The sequence below is a fragment of the Neofelis nebulosa genome, chromosome X (assembly GCF_028018385.1).
Source record: "Neofelis nebulosa isolate mNeoNeb1 chromosome X, mNeoNeb1.pri, whole genome shotgun sequence".
In the NCBI taxonomy this organism is placed as follows: Eukaryota; Metazoa; Chordata; class Mammalia; order Carnivora; family Felidae; genus Neofelis; species Neofelis nebulosa.
In genome coordinates this window covers 78,004,528-78,025,147 of record NC_080800.1, presented here as the reverse complement: position 1 = coordinate 78,025,147, position 20,620 = coordinate 78,004,528, and the positions used below count along the sequence as shown (strand labels likewise).

The window sequence follows — 20,620 nt, the reverse complement described above, 5'->3', positions numbered from 1 at the left end:
TTGTTTAGTCAGATACTGTGGAATCAAAAGCACCTTTTGCTTTTCTCGCTTACATACTCTTGCAAAGCTTTCAGATGTCACTCAGCTACATAGGTACACAAGATTTAATGCACATTGTTGGTATATCTTTAAGTTGGATTCAAATGGCCATTTTTCTCCAGTTATAGTAAATTGGATTTCTTTTTTACATATATGCCCATTAACCCCAGTTAAACTTTTGTTTGTTTTACTTGTTTGATGCTGTTTGCATTGAGTGTAAGTCACTAGAACTAATGGTAGAACTCTTTTTTTTTTTTTTTTAATTTTTTTTTCAACGTTTTTTATTTATTTTTGGGACAGAGAGAGACAGAGCATGAACGGGGGAGGGGCAGAGAGAGAGGGAGATACAGAATCGGAAACAGGCTCCAGGCTCCGAGCCATCAGCCCAGAGCCTGACGCGGGGCTCGAACTCACGGACCGCGAGATCGTGACCTGGCTGAAGTCGGACGCTTAACCGACTGCGCCACCCAGGCGCCCCTCTAATGGTAGAACTCTTAAAGCTTTGTCTGTTCCTGTTACTTTTACTAAATATTTTTCACCTGGCTTATTTTTAAAAACTGGGAAATAAAGTGCCTGTATCTTGTAAAACTTCATTTGTCTCCCTTGTTCACAGAAGTTCATTCACGTTCAACAGGAAAGGCAAAGTATACTTGAGTGTTTGCTGTCAGATATGGCTCCAGCTTCATATACATAGAAAGAAGGGAGTGGGATGGCATCAACTCCATCCATCTTGTTGGACTTGTTTTAAGTAAAAGTTTTCTGATTTGTTTGTGTTTTTTTGAACCGTACTATTTAGTAAAATAAATATAATGAATGTTGTGTACAAAAATATTTAAATTATTATTTGATTTATTCTGATGATATAATCAACACATGGCCATGAAAGGATATTATGAAAAGTTGGAAGAAAGTAAAAACTACCCATAGTACTGTGATACAGTTACAAGGACTTAATATTTTGTTTTGTATCATTCTGATTTTTTCAGCAACTGTATACATATATTTTACTGAGCTGAGATCAATTGTGACTAGTTTTGAATCTTGTGCTTTTGCTTTGTAAAATGTTATCTGCTTTGATAATCAGTTCATCTCATCCAATGGAGTCAGCATATTAGCTATCACTTATTATTGCTGTGAGTGAGTCTTAACATACTCACACCTTCAGTATTTTCTAGGAGTGAAAAAAAGGCCAGAAAACCAGGATGGCAGCAGAGTAGGAGGATCCTAGGCTTGTCTCCTCCCATGAACACAACTAGATAACTATCAGATCATGCTAAATAACTCAGAAATCAGCCTGACCACTGACAGAACAAACTTCACAACTAAAGGTGTTAGGCAGTTAGTTAGGCATGAGTAAGGAGGAACAAAGGCCAGATTCTGGTCACACACTGGGAGCGACCCCCCCCCCCCCAACCAGGGTTAACAGCCACTCCCTCAGAGCCATTTCTAAGGGCTAACAGAACAGGAAAGGGGTAGCCACAGAGCTAGATCAAAAGCCACAGGGGACTCCCAAGAACTGAGCATGTGAACAAAAGGTGCCACTTGCCCTTAAGGTCACAGTAAAAGCTCATTAGAAATTCATAAATATACAATACATAAAAACATATGATATAGCATGGGTAGGTGCATGTACAGAAGCCAAAATGTTATACAACTGATAGCTGTCAATCAAAGATGTCAATAGAAGCCAAATATACATGTATACAAAGCTGGCTTAAAAAGATATAGCTAGAGCTTCTCTGTCCCATTGCCAGTCATGCTCAGGCATTTACCCATTTTTGCTCTTGAAAGTGTACCATACTTATCTCCTCAATAAATTCTGGTCTCAGGTCTCCAATTCTTTGATGCATCATGGTCAAGAACCAAGTGACTTGGTGACAAAGGGAGAGAAAAGGCAACATTGAAGAAGGAGTGCATACATAACTGGCTTTTCTAACATAAAGAAGCAGCCAGAGGTTTAGACAAAATGCAAAGATGGAAGTGAAAGAACAAGATAAGGCCATGGCCAGAGATCTAAGTGAAACAGATATAAGTAACATGCTTGATGGAGAATTTAAAGCAACAATCGTAAGAATGCTTACTGAGCTTGAGAGAAGAATAGAAGACATCAGGGAGACCATTAGCACAGAGATAAAAGAGTTAAAAAAGAATCAACCAGAGGAGAATAATGCAATAAATGAGATTGGAAAGAGGCTTAATGCAATGACAGGAGGCTAGAGGAAGGAGACAAATGAATTAGTGACGTAGAAGATGAAATAATAGAAATTAATGAAGCTAAACAAAAGAGAGAAAGAAGAACTATGCAACAGGAGGACAGACTTATGGAACTCAGTGACTCCACCACATGTAAAAACTTTCATATTACAGGAGTCCCAGAAGAAGAAGAAAAGAGAAAAGGGGGCAGAAAGTTTATTTAAAGAAATAATAGCTGAAAACTTCCCTAATCTGGGGAAGGAAACACATCAAGATACAGGAGGCACAGAGAACTCCCATTAAAATCAACAACAGCAGACTAACACCAAGACATATTATAATCAAATTTGAAAAATATAGGGGCACCTGGGTGGCTTGGTCAATTAAGTTTCTGACTCTTGATTTTGGCTCAGGTAATGATCTCGTGGTTTGTGAGTTCAAATCCCGCATTGGGCTCTGTGCTGAGAGCACAGAGCCTACTTGTAATTCTCTTTCTCTCCATGACACCCGCCCCCCACACGTGCTTTTTCTATCTCAAAATAAATTAATAAATATTTTAAAAATGTAAAAAAATAAATTTGCAAAATATACTAATAAACAAAAAATCTTAAAAGCAGCAAGACAAAAGAGGTCCCTAACTTACAAGGGAAGACCCATAAGGCTAGCTGCAGATCTCTCTCTCCACAGAAAGTTGGCAAGTGGCAAGCACTTTATTCAAAGTGCTGAATGGGAAATATAATGCACCCAAGAATACTCTATCCAGAAAGGCTATTATTCAGAACAGGAGAGATAAAGAGTTTCCCAAACAAAAATTAAAGGAGTTCATGATTACTAAACCAGCTTTGCAAGAAATATTAAAGGGGACTCTTTGCATGCAAAGGAGAGACCAAAAGTGATAAGAAAGAAAGTATCCGAGAAAATTTCCAGCAACAATGACAAAACAAGTAATAAAATGGCAAGAAATACATATCTACCAATAATTACTCTGAATGTAAATGACTAAACATTCTAATCAAAAGATACAGGCTATCAGAATGGATTAAAAAAAACCAAGACCCATGTATATGCTGTCTATAAGATAATTCTTTTAGACCTAAAGACATCTGTAGATTGAAAGTGAGGGGATGGAGAAATATTTATCACACAAACGGATGTCAAAAGAAAGCCAGAGTATCAATACTTATATCATACAAAGTAGACTTGAAAACGATTGTAACAAGAGATGCCGAAGGGCACAATATGATAATAAAGGGGTCTACCTGACAAAAAGATATAATAATTGTAACTCTATGTACTCAATATGGGAACACCAAAATATATAAAACAATTAATAACAAACATAAAGTAACTCATTGATAATAACACAATGATAGTAGGGGATTTTAACACCCCACTTACATCAATAGACAGATCAGCTAAATAGAAAATCAACAAGGAAACAATAGCTTTGAATCACATACTAAACTAGAAGGACTTAACAGATATTTTCAAAACATTCCATCCTAACAGCAGAATACACATTCATTTCAAGTGCATGTTGGACATTATCCAGAATAGATCACATATTAGGTCACAAAACAGCCCTCAACAAATACAAAAAGACTGAAATCATACCATGCACCTTTTCTGATGACAATGCTGTGAAATCAGAAGTCAACCACAGGAAAAATTCAGAAAGACCACAAATACATGGAAGTTAAACAACATGCTACTGAACAATGAATGGATCAACCAGGAAATCATGGAAACAAATTGAATCAAGAACATAATAGTACAAAACCTTTGGGATGCAACAAAAGTGGTCCTAGGAGGGGAGTATATAGCCATATAGGCCTACCGCAAGAAGTAAGAAAAATCTCAAATAAACAACCTAACTCTACACCTAAAGGAGCTACACAAAGAACAACAAATGAAGCCTAAAGCCAGTGGAAGAAAGGAAATAATAGGGACAAGAGAAGAAATAAATGATGTAGAAACTAAAATATACAATAGAACAGATCAATGAAAGTAGGAGCTGTTTCTTTGAAAAAAAAAATAAAATTGATAAACCTCTGGACAGACTTACCAAAAAGTAAAGAGAAAGGACCCTTGATTTTAGCTCAGGTCATCGTCTCATAGTTGTGAAATCGAGTTCCATGTCAGGCTCTGCACCGAGCATGAAGCCTGCTTAGGATTCTCTCCCTCCCTCTCCTCTAGGCCTCTCCTGCTTGCATGCTCTCTCTCTCTCTTTCTCTCTTTCCCTCTCTCAAAAAATGAAAATGAATTTTAAAAAATTAAGAAAATAATAATAATTTTAAAAGGGAAAAGAAAAGAAAAGCAGAGACATCACAAATCTGGACTTCAAGTTATATTACAATGCTATTGTGATCAAAACAGTATGGCACTGGCATAAAAACAGACACATAGATCAATAAAACAGCATAGAAAACTCATAAATGAGTTTTATGGTCAATCAACCTCTGGCAAAGCAGGAAAGAATTTCCAATGGGAACAAATTGTGCTGGGAAAACTGGGCAGCTACATGCAAAAGAATGAAACTGGGCCACTTTTTTACACCATACACAAAAATAGATTCAAAATGGATTAAAGACCTAAGTGTGAGGCCTAAAACCATAAAAATCCTAGAAGAGAACAGAGGGAGTAACTTCTTTGACATTGGCTGTTGCAACTTTTTTCTCACTATGTCTCCTGAGGCAAGGAAGACAAAAGTAAAAATAAACTATTGGCACTTCATCAAAATAAACATCTTCTGCACAGTGAAGGAAATGGTCAACAAAACTCAAAGGCAACCTACAGAGTGGGAGAAGATATTTGCAAATGACATACCTGTAAAGGGTTAATATCCAAAATATATAAAGAATTTATACAACTCAATACCACAAAAATGAACAATCCAATTAAAATATAGACAGAAGGCATGAATAGACATTTTTCCAAAGAAGGCATACAGATGGCTGACAAACACATGAAAAGATGATCAACATCACTCATCAGGGAAATACAAATCCAAAGTACAATGAGGTAGCACCTCACACCCATCAGAACCGCCAAAATTAACAACACAAGAAAAACCAGGTGTTGGCGAGGATGTGATAAAAGGTGAACCCTCCTGCAGTGTTGACAGGAATGCAAACTGGTGCAGCCACTGTGGAAAATAGTATAGAGGTTCCTCAGAAAGTTAAAAACAGAACTACCCTATGGTCCAGCAATTGCACCCTATTAGGTATTTACCCAAAGAATACAAAAACAATAATCCAAAGGGATACATTCACCCTGATGTTTTATAGCAGCATTATCTACAATAGTCAAAGTATGGAAACAGCCCAAGAATACATTGACTGATGAATGGATAAAGAAGAGGTTTTATAGACAGATAGATAGATACACACATACATACATACATACATACATACATACATACACACATACATAGACAGACAATGGAATATTACTCAGCCATAAAAAAGAAAGAAATCTTGCCATTTGGAAAGACATGGTTGGAGCTAAAGAGTTCTTATGCTAAATGAAATAAGTCTGTCAGAGAAAGATAAATACCATATGATTTCATTCATATGTGGAATTTAAGAAACAAAACCGATGATCATAGAGGAAAAAAGGAGAGAGGCAAACCAAGAAAAGGACTCTTAACTATAGAGAAGAAACTAATGGTTACCAGAGGGTGGGTAGATTGGGTATGGGTTATATAAATGATTGGAATTAAGGAGTACACTTGTGAAGAGCACCAGGTATTACATGAAGTGTTGAATCACTGTATTGGACAGCTGAAACTAATATTACACTGTATGGTAACTAACTGGAATTTAAATAAAAACCTAAGAAATAAAGAAAAGCTTACCCAAGAAAATGTAACATTTCCCATATTATAGATGTGGCCTCAGAAAAAAATAAGTCTCAGGTTTAACTGTGATTGCTAGGGTACAGGCAATATTTCCACTGCTTTGTAAATTTGCATTAGTAGAGCATTTAATTTCATTATAATTATTTAGAACCTGAAGCATGGGGATGTGAAAGTTTAAAATAAGATTTGTTTCTAATTGTTTCATTTAGGAAATATTAAATTTAGTAAATATTGAAATAATGTGATTGGCAGTGTAACTGGAAGTTCAATATACTATTAATTAAACACTTCATTAATTTTGGCTTACATTTTAATTGTTCAATACCTTAATCAATTATAGACATAAATGAAACTGATAACATTTTACCTATTTTCATAATAATGACCAAACAATCATAAAACTATTCTGGCATCATATCTTCTTAACTATCTTGTTACTACTCAAATTTTACCCAAAAGCCCTAGTTTCTTGGATGAATACTGGAAGATCTGTACATCTAAAACAATGCTTTTCTTTTCAATATAATAATAGTTTTATAGCTGTGTGCCATATTTCCTCACAGCCTTAAAACTATTCAAGAGTATTAGGTAGGTATAAGTTGGATCATAGAGCCTTTGCAGCTACAGTAAAAAATTTGGATTTTCCTAGAAGTAATGGGAAGCCACTGACATAAGTAGCATTGATTTAATATAGTAATGATAATTTGAAACACTTTAAAGCTTTGTTCAAGTTTTAAATGAATAAATTTGTGAAGTTTCAAAAAATTTTTACACCTACTATCTCATTTTATCTTCACAGTCACAGTAGGAAATAAGCAAGTATTCTCATTTGTGATTAACTCATAGATTTACTTATTTAAGTATGGAAAATGTGCTATCAATATGAAGATTCCCCACATTTCAATGTCAAATATTTCTTTTTTTTGGAGGGTTGGATGAGTTAGCAATGTTGGATTTTCTGAGAGGCTATACTTTTTTTTTTTTAAATCACAAATTTCCCCTTCTTACTTCAAAAACAAATAAAAAAAGGTAAACCATTAAGTAGAAGTCTTATGCAGTGACTTAAAGCTGTTGCTCAAAATGGGTAGTACATTTTGGGATGCCTGGATGGCTCAGTTGGTTAAGCATCTGACTCATGATTTCAGCTCAGGTCATGATGTCACAGTCATGGGATTGAGCCCCATATCAAGCTCTGTTCTGATGGTGAGGAATCTGATTGGGATTCTTTCTCTCCCTCTCTCTCTGCCCCTCCCCTGTTCTCTCTCTCTCAAAATAAATAAACATTAAAAAAAATGGGTAGTACATCTTAATGACAGGTGCTAATCTCATTAATATTCTGTACTACTACAGAAAAGCACAGCATAGAGATATAGTAATAAAAGATACAAGCTGTAATTATAGTACTTCAGTAAACTATGGAACATAAGAGTTCGCAGATGGGAAGAGAAGAGACAATGCAGTTGAAGGGATCAGGGCAGAAGTAGTACAGAGGTGGGGGCTGAAGAATGAGACTCTCATATGTAAAAGAGCCAAAGTAGAGACTGGAAAATATCCTAGAATGGCGGCTAGTTCTTACCAGATACCAAAAGAACTACATGCATATATGTATACATACAATACAGTTCATTTTACCAAGTCTAGTTTTCAAAGAGGCTTTTATAATTAAAATTTATCCTCCAACTTCCACATACTTTAAAAGAAACAAAACAAGTTTACAGTTCTAAAGCCATACTTAAGGGTGTTGTGGGTTAAAAATTGTATGTATACTAATTCACAGTACATACAGATGTCCCCCTATATTTGAACCATTGTAAAAACTGAGCTGTATAACATGATTTTATAATATCTTAGAGGATTTTTAATCTTTTGATATCCATGTGCAACTTCTATTCACATTAAAACAGATTTGTGCTCACCAATAGATGGAGCTATACATGTATAGGCAATATTGAATTTGAAGAATAACACAAAACGCTTTTTTTTTGTGCCATGGCACTCAGGAAAGTTGAACTGATGTTTGCACAATGCATAACAATCACTTGATCCACATACACAAAAAAAGCAGCTGCTTTATAGGCTTAATCATGCTACATAATGCTGAGGATAGAACATGATAAATACCATGGCCAATTGAAACTGCATAAGCAATTTTAGCAAGTACAATGTAAGACATACAGCATCACTCAATGCCAACTATTTTCACAAGTAATGGTGAGAGGTGCTAACCCAGGGCATAATGGGCCCCTCTAAAGAGCACCATGGGGGGATTCATTCAGATATTGGTCTTCTCATCCTTTGTTCCTCTGACTACAGCCCTCACTCCATGCTTGTCCTTTGAGTGGGGATTTAGTTAGATGAAATTCTCTCAGATTACAGTGGGAATTGTTTTGTTAAAAGCCTGGTAGCCAATTGAAAATACTACTTTCTCCAACCCCTCCCCAACAATCTTCCTTTTGAATGACCATCAGTTGTTTCACAAGATAAAATACATTTATATTGTGTAAAGTTGTTTACCTGGCAGTTAGCCAGGAAATATTATTTATATTACTTTAATTACCAAAATCATAAAATAAAATGCATATGCAATAAAAAAAGATTATGCAACAAATACTTATTTTCAAATTGACTTGGTATTGTTTATGGAATGGTTTGGCCTAAAGCAATTATTAAAACCAAATTTGAATGCTATTATAAATAGGTATAAGCTTTCCTTACATAACCCATATTTATATTATCAATAAAAGCTGAGACTTAAAGCTTGCAGTAATAACTTTGTGGAGGAAGCAGGACAAATTTATTATCTGTGATCCCTTCTTTATCTCTCCCTATTACATCTGGGATATCTCTGTAGTACTTAGGTTATATGACTAAATCTTATTAGTGGAGGGTTTTTCTATTTTAAGCACAAATCTGGCATTTAAAAATCCCAAAGTAAAAAATTAACATAGAAAATATCAGAAAATTAAGCAAATTAAGAGATACTGTCAATAGCATGCAGTGCTGTCAAAGGACGAATAACCCCAGTTAAATAGTGTCAGGAATGAGTAGATTTTTGAAAAGTAGATACTAAAGTAAGAGAAACAGTTAATGTCAAAGCATAAAAGATATTTAAAGCACAATAGCTATTATACTGAGCCATCAGTCCTTTGATTATTATTTTATCATTTGTACAGTTGACACAGCTGGGTACAAATAGCAGTAAACATCTATGAGGTTTTTAAATTATAAGCTTGCACCAGTGCTAATCACGAAGCATAACCAGTGCAAGTATAATTAAGATTAATTTCCAAATTAATGCATTCATATGTTTCAAAATTAGCTTCTTTAGGAAAATAAAAATGATAAAAAGTGTCAATGATATATAATCTTTTCAAAGCAGGCTTATTTCTTTTTATTTTAAAACTTTATTTTTCCTTCCATGAATGCTTAAGAAGAAGGTAGTCCATAATATAAATTATTCATGCGAAGTCTGTTTCAATTAGGCAAAGAAGAGTCATAAACATGAGAAAAAAGAATTTTTTAACTTTGTTACTTTAGAAGGAGAAACATTTATACCACAACAAAATATTAGTTCCTTTGTTCTTCTGATGCAGAATCCTGACATTATTAAAGGAGTTAGAAGAGTAGAACCCTTTGGCGTACATATTAAATTTCTTGCTTGAATAATGAAGATGTAGTTCTGTGCAATCTAAAATTAATTTAAAGCTAGTGAAAAGAAGTAATATTGTACTATCTCTTTTTGTTCTCTCCTATTCAAATTTAACAAGTGGTGGCCACTTTCAGGAGGACAGCATGCACAAAAGATTCAAATTAGATGTCAAAGTTGAATAAGCCAAGTTTGCTTTCTTCTATTATTTGAATGAGATTTAACTAATTTGTTCAATAACCTATTTTGGGGGAAAGTTATCATCCTCACTTTGGCAGCACATACACTAAAACTGGAAAAATACAGAGAAGACTAACAGGGCCCCTGCACAAGGATGACACACAAATTCGAGAAACTTATTTTCTTCTCAGTAAAACTTAGAGTTCTATAGAATGAACTTCAAAAGCAGTGACCATTTCATAAAGTGTGCTATTCAGATTGAAAACAAATAAGATGGGAAATGAAAGTGGAAGAATCACATAAAAGAAATGTGTTAGGGGGAGGGGACTAAACAAGGCAACCTTCAGCAAAGTCCTTTCACTTTCTGTTCCAAATGCAAGTCAAATAAAACCTTTTCATGTGAAGCGATGTAGTCCTATGACCAAAGTATCATGAAAAATGTACCAGTGGCTTGTTCTCATTTTAGCTGCAGTTTTGACATCTTATGGCCTGTAGAGATACTCTTTGTATCACATACACAAGTAACAAATGCACTGTGTGTCATATTTAAAGATCATATTACTGGGACTGTATTCATACAGCCCTTTTTTGGGGGGTTGTTTTCCTGATAGGAACGATTTATTTGTAATTATTCATTTATACTCTCTTGTCCACTCCTCATTATTCCTACAAGCTGCAGAGTCAACCATAGTGAAATAAGTTAACAAAGAAACAATGCACTTTAGAAAACATGATGGAAACATTCACATCATTTAGAGAAAAATCCCGGAAATAAAAGAGCTCGGGTCTACCTTAAAGCAGGAACTTCCCTGCAGAGAGAAATGGGAAGAAACAAAGGCACATGCTATTGCAGCTGCATTATTTCTGAAGTAGGACACTCAGAAAAGGCCACAAGCTATTCATGTTTCTAGAAACATTACGTTAATTCCTCTGCAAATGATTTAGCAGCTTAGTGGAAAGAAGTAGCACATGGAGGAAAAAAAAAACCCACATCATGAAATAAGAGCATTGCACAGAAATTTGCTTAAACTAATATTAGAAAGAAAATATTTCAGAAGTTGTTGCCTCTAATAATCTCATACCCTAAGGCTAGAATAAAAGGTCATAGCTAATTGGTACAAAAGCAGGTTTGGTCACACAGGAAGTAAAATTCTGTGATTAATCCTACCCAATCACTGTTCTTTCTACCTTCAATTATGCCAGGACATGTACCACCTGTTATAGAACCAGAAAAGAAGCTGAAAGAAGCCATACTTCAATATCCAGCTTTGGGGCACCTGGGTGGCTCAGTCGTTGAGCTTCTGACTTCAGCTCAGGTCATGATCTCACAGTTTGTGAGTTAGAGCCCTATCTCAGGCTTGCTGCTGTCAGCACAGAACCAGCTTTGGATCTTCTGTGCCCCTCTCTCTCTGCCCTTCCCCTGCTTACGCTCTCTCTCAAAAATAAATAAATCTTTGAAAGAAAAAAAAAACGAGCTTCTTTCCCACTTTAACAAAACTTGCCATATTTAACTTTTATAGTCAAATCATCTAGGAAAACAAAACCTATTTGATTGTCAAGAATTGAATTTAAGTCATTTAAAAAGTTATCTATAATGCATAATAAAAATGCTTTCACAAGACTTGATTAAAAATCATGATTGATAAAAGATGCTATTTTCTAAGGGCTATGCTTTGGTTTAAATAAACAGATAAATTCACACAGAGTCACTTTTACTGGAGTTAGCCTCCAAGTTAAACAAAAAGTGAATGAACAGTTTCATGTTTTCAAAACATTAGAGAAAAATTAGCATATCAATGCAAGACAAGTATTTTTTAAAAATATTTTGGTGTACATGTCTTAAGAATAAAGATTTCTCCTTAGAGTGGAACGTAATTAAAACCTATTTCAGTAAAATCTAGTATATTATTTGAATGAATTTGGAGAGATAAAAAAGTTTTTAAAGTACTAAACCTGCCAAACTACCCTACTTATTGAAGTATCCAACTCTCCTCTTTATTGAACATGTTTATACCTGTCAAGCTGTAATTAATTATCCATTGTGGTCTGAGGAATTTTTATGAAAAGGTATTTTTCTCTTTAGGGTTTTTTTTTTTCAGAGTATATACTTTCTGAGAGCCAAAAAAAAAAAATGTAGTCATTTCACAACTGTCTATACTAACTGATGAAATAATTTATAGCTATACAAAAGGTTTACCATTTGTTTGACACCTTACTCACTACCAGGAGCACTTATAAATTCTAGCAGTGATGATACCATAATTCCATAAAGTCTAGGAACCAAGAGTCCATCTAGGAACTTTTCTTGGTCCCTTTGAAATGTTCTTCAATGACCCCTCGCTGACATCAAGACCTAAACAATTTTGCATAAAGTAAGAGAGGATTTATTTGGAACAGTTAAGTATTGTCAGTCCTCTTTGTTTTCCCACAAGAGACAGAATGCTCAGACTTAAGTAAGACAGACTTCAAATAATGCTGACACAATTATATTTCTTCATTTTTTCTACCAGTTTTTATTCCCCATAATTAATGTGTGGAATATCAGATTGGGGCAATGGTGGTGGGAAACAAAGATAAAACACAATTTTTTTGAAGCAACAGAAGGGAAGTAAGGAAAGTGGTGTACAAAAGGTCCCCAGACCACAAAGCACAGTAACTAGGAAAAAAAAGTTAAGAAACTGGAAGCATAAGGATAATCTATAATGCATAGAATCTGTGTGGGCAGCATTCAACTTGACCATAAATATTTTTTCAGTGCTTTTCATCTTCCTCTGCCAGGAAGTTCTAAATGAACCATGCAAGTGATCAATACTATTTGTGGCAAGGGAAAAAAAATATTCAAATTGCAAGATGTGATGTTTTTCTTCCCATTTGTCTTTTTAAATTTAATTTAATTTAATTTAATTTAATTTAATTTAATTTTTTTAAAGATAAAGAACACATGTGAAAGGGGGAGAGGGGCAGGAGGGGACAGAGAGAATCTTAAGCAGGCTTCATGCTCAGCATGGAACTCAATGTGGGGCTTGATACCATGACCCTGGGAGTCTAAGTGAAGCTGAAATCAAGATTTGGACACTTAACCAACTGAACCACCCAGGTGCTCCCCCAATTTGTCTTTTCTAATCTGATCCCACTAGAATTAAACATTGAAAACATCCACTAATAATTTCCTAGAGACTTATTATGGTGGTTATTTCTAAATTTATTTTCTATATTGGATTATTATCTCATTCACTAAAGATGGTCATCCTCTTGGTGCCTTCATGTTGTGGGTTTTTATGACTATTAACTGAACTTGTTTTAATGTTCTCTATAAGTGCATGAGAGTTCATTTAAATTTGGACCATAAAATGAAAACTATATATTAGAAAAATTCTTTCAAGAGAACTTTTTCTTTTCAATTCCAGCATGTTTCTTTGATTCCATCTATCTGTTGATGACAATAAAATGAAATCCACAATTATGTACAAAACATAGTCAATTTTCATTATCTCTGCCACTTAGAGTAGTACTGATATAGGCAACTGAAATGATGTCACAAATATAACTAAAATAAACATTGGGTTATCCACATGAAGTCAAACTGCTTATCTCTCTTGATACAAACTCCCCTTCATAGGTTGCTCCAAATATTTAAAGATCATCAGTTCATTAACAAACATGATAGACATGTACACCCTTGATCAATAGTGATATGGCTGCTAAAAATATAAGTTATTATAAATTTGCAATAAAGATGAAATCCATACATAATAGTATTAACTTTCTAAACAACAATATGAAAATGACATCCTTGTTTTTGTGTTTTTTTCATTTCTTTGTGTCTGGGACATACATTGACTTTCTGAAACCACTGCAAAGTAGTGAATAATGTATGAAAAAAAAAATCCCTGTTCATTGCCCACAGAGTACTGTCTTGCTTGCTGTATACTGCATCTATGTGAGACAAACCATAGAACAGACCAATAACCCTAGAAATCTCAAGCTAAAATCTTCCCAAGTGGAAAGGGAAAATATTACCCTGGATTCTAGTAGTCCCTCAAATAAACAGTTCAAATCCTTAAAATACTCATATATACTAGATAAAAACCCTTAAACTTCAGAAAGATCTGTTCTGAGTAAATCTGTGAGAAAGCTAGGAAAGCTATTAATTACTTACTGTTATGCTAAAGAGATTCACTAACTCCTGTCTACTTCTCCTGTTCTATAGAGCATATTTGCAGATTAATGAGAAGATACGTAAAACTTAAAACGTTCTATTTTTCCTATATTTCCTCTGGTAGTATTAAGAATTTTGTCCTTTAAGCATTAGGAGTAAAACAAATTGTGACTTGAAAATGACAAAAAGGTGGCATTCAAATGTAAGCACGAGGGACGTAAGAGTAATGACATATAATAATATTTTGTTTTTTATATAAACTCAGAATTTTTCTTTACTTGTCAAGCCTAAACATTACTAGTAGAAAGGTCATATGAAGGTAACATAGCCAGGACATTTAAGTTTGCCCATAAAATTAACTCAGCTTTAATGGAATTCCATTTACAGTGATGTAGAATGAAATTTCTATTTCTTTCATCCCCAAAATTTCAAACTTCAGAGATAGCTTCAGGTATAATATATTGAAAGGATTTAATGTAGATTTCTAATCTTTTTTGATAATTGTGAAGTTTTCAACAAATAGTTATCAAGAGCATATATTATACTGAGTAATGTGCTAGGTGGTAAAAATACATCATAATCTTTTAATAGTGAAACACAGTTATAAGCCTTGTAGTATCTTAACACTTTGCATCATCTATATCTTTAAGAGGGTAGACTTTGAGTGTAACTTTACATGGTTTTCTGGAATAGGTGAAACACTATATTAGGTTCAAGATCTCTGGGCCCGTGTTTTTGCAAATGCAAACAATACCAATGGGTAATACAAAAAAACCCTTGAATCTCAAAAGAGTTCTATGGAGTTTAAGATACTCACTGCTCTTTTCCTTTCTTCTTTTACCTTCTATTCCTCTCATTTTATTATTTAAAAAAAAATTTTTTTTTCAACGTTTTTTATTTATTTTTGGGACAGAGAGAGACAGAGCATGAATGGAGGAGGGGCAGAGAGAGAGGGAGACACAGAATCGGAAACAGGCTCCAGGCTCCGAGCCATCAGCCCAGAGCCTGACGCGGGGCTCGAACTCACGGACCGCGAGATCGTGACCTGGCTGAAGTCGGACGCTTAACCGACTGCGCCACCCAGGCGCCCCATATTCCTCTCATTTTAAAGGACACAAGGAAAGGAACTACCAGGAATAAGATTCAAATTAAATCTGAAGGTGTCAGGTCTAAAATGAGTCTCTTGTAGACAGCAAATAGATGGGTCTTGTTTTTTTATCCATTCTGATACCCTATGTCTTTTGGTTGGAGCATTTAGTCCATTTACATTCAGTATTATTATAGAAAGATACGGGTTTAGAGTCATTGTGATGTCTGTAGGTTTCATGCTTGTAGTGATGTCTCTGGTACTTTATGGTCCTTGCAACATTTCACTCACAGAATCCCCCTTAGGATCTCTTGTTGGGCTGGTTTAGTGGTGATGAATTCCTTCAGTTTTTGTTTGTTTGGGAAGACCTTTATCTCTCCTTCTATTCTGAATGACAGACTTGCTGGATAAAGGATTCTCAGCTGCATATTTTTTCTGTTCACCACATTGAAGATTTCCTGCCATTCCTTTCTGGCCTGCCAAGTTTCAGTAGATAGGTCTGCCACTAGTCTTACCGGCCTCCCTTTATATGTTAGGGCCTGTTTACCCCTAGCTGCTTTCAGAATTTTCTCTTTATCCTTGTATTTTGCCAGTTTCAGTATGATATGTCATGCAGAAGATCGAGAGTGTTATGCTAAGTCAAATAGGTCATACAGATTAAAGACAGATACCATATGTTTTCACTCTTATGTGGATCCTGAGAAACTTAACAGAAGACCATGGGGGAGGGGAAGGAAAAAAAAAGTTTAGAGAGGGAGGGAGCCAAAACATAAGAGACTCTTAAAAACTGAGACAAACTGAGGGTTGATGGGGGGTGGGAGGGAGGGGAGGGTAGGTGATGGGTATTAAGGAGGGCACCTGTTGGGACAAGCACTGGGTGTTCTATGGAAACCAATTTGACAATAAATTTCATATATAAAATAAATAAACAAACAAACAAATAAATAAAAAGATTCAAATTAAAATACACAAGAGAGGTGTGTTCAAACGTTTCACAAAAATTAAAAGATGGGTGGAAGTACATTCATTTCCAGGTGAATCTAGCTACCTTTGGCCACTGTAGCAGCAGATGGAATTTGGCTGGAGAGGAAAGAGAGTTTACAAATTCTTATCCCTGTTTAGGAAAATACACAATAATATACTACTGAGTCCATATGAGAGAGATGAGCCCATAATCACAACCATCAATTAAAACAATTATTCCCCTTTCATTTTGAAAGCAATTAGCTTTCCAGAAAATTTAAGGTACTTATTACAGTCTGATGAATACCGTGTCGGTTAATGTAGTTACAAATGCACAATGTCTGCTCATATTAGAGTGGTGTCATGCACCTGACATATAGGGTTTCAACCATTTATTCCTGAATTGAGGGTTTATAAAAGAAGCAGGTGGTTGTGGGAGCTTAACTACCAACATTACCATGCCTGTAAATTTTTGACATATAATTAAAACTACCAAGGAAAATTTATTGCTGCATAATAATTGCTTGTCCTAACTTATTCCACATCCCAATGTCTAAAGGAAGCCTGGTAACTTCATATTGTCATTAAAAAATCAACTGAAACTGACCTTATCTCTTACTGGCCTGCAGAGATCACCCAAGAAGAAATGCGCAGAAGAGCTGATTATATTGTGCAGGAGAAGAGACAAGCAAAAGTGATTGAAATTTCTATAGAGAACATCATCAGTGCTTGCTTAGGACAATTTTGCATATAAATAGGGCATAAATGGTTTGTGTTCAATTTGTTCTCCAGTTGTTAAAGAATAATCAAGGACAGACCACATAGTAATCTTCTGTTTCTAGCTTCCCTAATGCAAACCTAAATCTTATCAATCAGTACATGTGTATGGCTGTCCCAGACATAAAATATAATTTCCATAAATAAAAAGAAAACAAAAAAAAAACCTATGTAATTAACTTAGGTATATGCTTTATCATAAAATTCACATTTAGTGATGAAAAAAAGATGACACTAAATGCCTTAAAGGGGCATCTGGGTAGCTCAGTTGGTTAAGTGTCTGACTTCGGCTCAAGTCATGATCTCACAGGTTGTGGGTTTGAGCCCTGCATAGGGCTTTGTGCTGACAGCTCAGACCTTGGAGCCTGATTCACATCCTGTCTCCCCCGCCCCCGCCCCCCGCCGCTTACATTCTGTTGCGCTCTCTCAAAAATAAACATTTTTTTAAAACAATGTCTTAAAAATTAATAGCATTTTAGAGCTCAATGACATCTGGCTTCTACACCATTCTCACCCCAACCCCTAAACACACTCTTCTAAAACTATTTTTGCTAAAGTCACCAATGAATTCCTAATAGTTAAATCCAATGGATCCTTTCCATTCCTTATTTTACTGGTTCTCTTGACTACACATGATGCTACTTGGCACTTTCTCTGTGAAAAGTAGTTAACACAGTAGCTTTTTTTCTCCTCACACCTCCATAACCAACCTATTCATGCTCTTTTTCATGTGTTCCAGCTTACAAACTAGTCCCATAAATTGGTGGCTTTCAACTTTTGTGGCACATTAAAATCACTACAAAAATTTATATATATTTTTCACTTTATTTATTTTGGAGAGAGAGAGAGAGAGCACGGCAGAAAGAATCCCAAGCAGGCTCCATGCTCAGCGCAGAGTCCCATGCGGGCCTTGATCTCACGACCCTGGGTTCATGACCTGAACCCAAATCAAGAGTCAGATGCTCAACTGACTGAGCCAACCCAGGCACCCTCACCTGATAACTTTTAAAACATACCACTGCCCAGGCTCTGACTCCACAGACTTGTATTTAATTGGTTCATAGAGGAACTGGATGTGGCTATTTCTTAGAAGTTCCTCAAAGTGATTCCAGTGTGTCGCCAGGGGTGAGAATCAGTGCCACAAATGTTTTTTTTTCTCCAGATTATCTTACCCACTCTTGTATATTTATCTATGACCTGAATCTGAATGTTGATCAATTCTCCAAGATCCCTACTATTTATCTTTTAGTTACTGCCAAGAGGTACCAGGCTAACTAACACTACTGAGAACACTAAGTGGCTTGCCTAAGGATTATTTGATTTGCTACTTCTTCACCTCTTCCTTTCCTCATCTTGAGAAAATCATATATATACTATGACCCACCCACTCCTGACTTTAATCACTTGCAAACCAGTTAATTCTAAAGTTGACAAAGATTTTCTGCAGATGGCCTCATCCTTTTTGTCTCTCTCCCCACATCTCCCCAGCTTTTACCCAGTTAACTTAAGAATACCTTTCTTTAACCTCCAATCTATTCTCTCTTTGTATGAGGCCACAAATGTCTTTCATTTTAACTTATGAGACTAGTCTCTCTGCATTAGATGACTATGAATCACATATCACACAATAAATGAGAAAGTGCTTTGCTAACTCTGTAAAAGCACTAGGCATGCTAAAATATTTGAACTATATCACATAGTATATGTTCAATAAATACAATTGAATTAAGAGGGGAAAAGTCCACATATTTGTAAATGAAACTAGACATACTAATTTATGATTGGCAACCTTCAAGATGCTTGTAAGTATCTAGAGTTTCCTGTCAGAATTTCTAGAAGAGACACAATTTATCTTTTCACTCTCTACTAATCTCTACAAAAGATATTCATTTTTTAATCCAGTAGAACCTTGCTCTTGACTTTCACTGTTTCACTGAAATTGCTTGGGAAAAGGTCAACAGTCACCTGCTATTTGACAAAATCATTGGTCTATTTTCAGCCATCACTTTACTTAACTTCCTTCAGAATGTGCCCCTGTTGACTTTCTCCATTCTGAAATTCTGTCTACCCTCAGTATTCCAGGTGTCATGTTTTTGCTGCTTCTCTTGTTTCCTTTCTAACGGCTTTTCCCCTCAATGTCCTTTGCTGATTCCTCTATTTGCCTCTTCAACACTGGGATTCACATATACTCTATTCTTGGCCTATTTACCTCTCATTGGACATACTCTTCCTGGGTGATCCCAAGGTTTTGGTAACAGTATATATATAAATGTCCCCCAAATGTGTTATTTCGATCCTCAAACCCTCTTGCTTTTGTGTGTGTGTGTGTGTGTGTGTGTGTGTGTGTGTGTGTGTGTATGTAATCCTCTACTTAAAAAGCTCTTCTAGTTCTTTGTTGCAACAAATTTTCCATTATTGCCACAGTACCCTTCCCTAGCTCCATTGCATGTATTTGCCATTTTCTTTATCTGAAATGGTTATCCCTCCTGTTCTCCTCCAAGTAAGTTACTATTCATCCATCAAAACACAATTCAAAATTTTTTTAAATATTTATTTATTTTTGAGAGAGAGCGTACGAGCAGGGGAGGAGCAGAAAGGGTGATATAGAATCCGAAGCAGGCTCCAGGCCCTGAGCTGTCAGCACAGAGCCCAACGCGGGGCTCGAACTCACCAACTATGAGATCATGACCTGAGCCGAAGCTGGACGCTCAACAGACTGAGCCACCCAGGTGCCTCCATCAAAACACAATTCAAATGATACTTTCATTATGAAGGATTTCTTAAATTCTCTAGGCATCTAGTTGCTCTTTCAGCACTCTCTGCATATGTATAACAACATTTATATTGTATATGTATCTGTCTTCCCCACAAGACTGTGAATACTTGAAGTTAAGACCCATGCTTTATCCATTTTTACACTCCAGGGCCCTAGCACTATTGCCTGGCCCATAGTATTTGATTAATAAGTGACATTTGGGTGAATGCCACGTTTTTGTTTATTTGCTTGCATTATGTCATCTTTTATTAGATTTGAATTGCACATTACAATATAATTACTACAGACAAAATGGGGTTTAGTTGGCTAGTCCAAGATTTGAACACTTACAAAATAGAAGACTGAAGAACCTCATGAGAAAGAACTCATCCTAAGGGAGAAAGAAGTAAGCAGCTTGGTATGAATGACCAGCTTGACCCTCTAATAATAAAAACAAACAAACAAACACAAAACCCCAACAGAACTTGGTCATCAAAAGATGAGGATGATACTGAGCGCTACATGGGATGTGTCATGGGCTTGTTTTTGGGCCTTGCTATATGGAGCCAAATCCTATAGAGATCAAGAGGGATGTAAAAAATTTGAAAGCTGTTTCTCTCAAAATGTAAGATTTTAAGGAACAAGTTAGTGCTGCTTGGTACACTGGTTAAGTGCTTTACCACACTAAAGGAAGAGAGGTGTTTCCCCCTGCTTTGTCACTGACCACTGTCAAACTCTGGCATCATGAAGGCATTAAAGTGCCCACTGCTAGAGCAAATAGCAGGCATGGAAATACATGTTATTATTAGAGGTAGAGGTAGAAGAAAAGTGGTGGGTGGCTGTGTTTGTGAAATGTCCCCTTGAGAAAATCTAGGAATGCTGCAGAGATCCCTTATGGACATTTGAGGTCCTGGATATGTATATGAAAACAAGAACCAGGAAAATGTGGGTTTTGTTATTTA

General features: G+C 35.7%; 1 protein-coding gene and 1 non-coding gene across 4 annotated transcripts in view; one reads left to right on the top strand and one right to left on the bottom strand.

Moving 5' to 3' along the window:
- DIAPH2 (diaphanous related formin 2) overlaps positions 1 to 20,620 on the bottom strand; it is a 988,177-nt gene that overhangs the window by 156,179 nt on the left and 811,378 nt on the right. The gene's annotated exons all lie outside the window — the stretch shown is intronic.
- Positions 10,000 to 10,106, top strand: LOC131503278 (U6 spliceosomal RNA). The gene has a single exon (XR_009257380.1). It is a non-coding gene; the product is annotated as a U6 spliceosomal RNA (small nuclear RNA).